The sequence below is a fragment of the Etheostoma cragini genome, chromosome 2 (genome assembly GCF_013103735.1).
Source record: "Etheostoma cragini isolate CJK2018 chromosome 2, CSU_Ecrag_1.0, whole genome shotgun sequence".
NCBI classification, from domain to species: Eukaryota; Metazoa; Chordata; class Actinopteri; order Perciformes; family Percidae; genus Etheostoma; species Etheostoma cragini.
In genome coordinates this window covers 29489469-29492229 of record NC_048408.1, presented here as the reverse complement: position 1 = coordinate 29492229, position 2761 = coordinate 29489469, and positions in this window count along the sequence as shown.

Below are 2761 nucleotides of genomic sequence, written 5' to 3'. Positions count from 1 at the left end.
TAGGACCGGGCTAATGGATGGACCAGAGTCTGGTAGGACCGGGCTAATGGATGGACCAGAGTCTGGTAGGACCGGGCTGATGGACCAGTGTCTGGTAGGACCGGGCTGATGGACCAGAGTCTGGTAGGACCGGGCTGATGGACAAGAGTCTGGTAGGACCGGGCTGATGGACCAGAGTCTGTAGGACCGGGCTGATGGACCAGAGTCTGGTAGGACCGGGGTGATGGACCAGAGTCTATAGGACCGGGCTGATGGACCAGAGTCTATAGGACCTGGCTGATGGACCAGAGCCTGGTAGGACCGGGCTGATGGACCAGAGTCTATAGGACCTGGCTGATGGACCAGAGTCTGGTAGGACCGGGCTGATGGACCAGAGTCTATAGGACCGGGCTAAAGGACCAGGGTCTGGTAGGACCGGGCTAATGGACCAGAGTCTGGTAGGACCGGGCTGATGGACCAGAGTCTGTAGGACCGGGCTAAAGGACCAGAGTCTGGTAGGACCGGGCTGATGAACCAGAGTCTGTAGGACCGGGCTGATGGACCAGAGTCTGGTAGGACCGGGGTGATGGACCAGAGTCTATAGGACCGGGCTGATGGACCAGTGTCTGGTAGGACCGGGCTGATGGACCAGAGTCTGGTAGGACCAGGCTAGTGTACCAGAGTCTGGAAGGACCAGGCTGATGGACCAGTGTCTGGTAGGACCGGGCTGATGGACCAGAGTCTATAGGACCGGGCTGATGGACCAGAGTCTGGTAGGACCAGGCTAGTGTACCAGAGTCTGGAAGGACCTGGCTAATGGACCAGAGTCTGGTAGGACAGGGCTGATGGACCAGAGCCTGGGGGGACCACAGTGTACCCAAATACATATACCTGTAAAAAATGGCCATGGGAGTTTTACCTTTGCCAAACTTTGGAGGATTATTCAGCGTGACATGGATTCCTCAGATAGTCTAGTTCCTGCGAAACCACTATCTGCACACTAAAAAAAAAAACTGAATCAACATCGACTCATCCAAATGATTAGAATCAGAAAATGAATGTCTAAAACTCAGCTCTAGCTTTGATACACCGACAATACTCGTTAGTAGATGCATTTCCTGTTGTTGTTTTGCTTTTTTTATGTGATTTGTTAGCGATAAAAAACATACAGAACATCCCCAGACTGAACTTTTAACCTCGGCTGTGACTAAACGGAGCTGTTTGACAGGTATGTCCACATCCCCGTCACCCACGCCTGCACCACACGGGCAGGAACCCAAAATAAACAAGTATTTAAGCCCTTCCTATGCGGTCTGTGGATTACTTCAAATTGAACATTTTGCCTATATAGGGATTTCCTGGCATGGCATGGAATGGCATGGAATGGAAAGTACACTAGATCACACGGGAGTCACGTCTTCGCCTCCAAAATCTCCAGTTTCACTGATATGTCTTTTCCACCCAGGCTAACCAGGTGCTGGTTCTGGTTCTGGTTCTGGTTCTGGTGCCAGTTCGGTGCTGGTTCTACTCGCCAGTTCTCTAAGAACCAGCTGGATCTTCTCCAGCCTGAGACCCAGCAGACCGGTGGTTTCCTCCCCAGACCAGACCACGGCGGTTCTGGTCTCCCATCCAGGTCCAGAGCTAACATTAACAGCTCTCTGTGGTTAACAGCTGACCGGGGTTTTAAAAATGGCGGCCAGATGTTTTGGTTTTCGAACGTCATGACAACCCCCCCCCCCCCCCCCCGCCCCCCCAGCACCTGACGTACCCAGTTCTGATCTCTAGACCAGCGCTACGTTGGTGCTGAGTTGGAACCCCTGTTCTTGGCCCAGAACCAGGTTTATATGTGTGGAAAAGCAAAGAACCGGTTTGATATTTGGGACCGACTCCGAACCAGCACCAGAACCACCGTGGTGGAAAAGACACGTGTAAATACAACAGGATGATTCCTTTCATTGAATTTTTTAGGTGTTTTATTTAATTTTATAGAATTTGAAATCTTTTTTTTTAATGATTTCCAAACCGTATCCGGACTAAACTTTGACATCTACCCGTCTGAGATCCACTCAACATCCTCTGATCTCAACTAGTAGTCAAAATAATTCATGATTTCTGCCTTTTTAACTAAAAACTTATGTATAATTTGATATAAATGAGGTTTGTTGACCATGAATTCCAAGAATAAGTAAAACTGTTATTACACCAGCTCAGGTTTTTTCTTTTTTTAAAGTGCCAGAAGCTGGAAAATATTGACAAATCTGAAAAAGCGACAAAATCATCGGAAAAGCACATAAATATGTTAATTTTCAATTTTGACCTGGAAGGACAAGTCCATGGTTAACGGGAAGACGACACGAGGGTTATGTAGATTTTAAAAAGGTTTCTGAAGGGTTAAGACACGTAACTCTTTTATTATTTTGGGTTTTATTGATTTTCGGATGTGCACCAAGTAGCAGGCACACTGTTAAAATCTCAGCAGAATGTTCTAGTTCCTTTAACCTCTGGCTCTGCGATGGAGGAAACTCTGATTTACAATTCTGCAAAACACACTTTTTACCAGCTGTAAAACGTCCTGTTTTATAAAAGACAAATAGACGGATAAGGACTTTATTTTAAATTTTTTTGTTGCTGTTGTTTAATTTCAATCATGTATCTGTTGTGTCAGGACCACCGGATCACCCAGAGTTCCCCTCCACTTCTACAGCTGAACCTGCAGGTCTGCAGGGGTACGGCAGGAAACCGGATCGCCCAGAGTTACCCTCCTGAACCTGCAGGTCTGCAG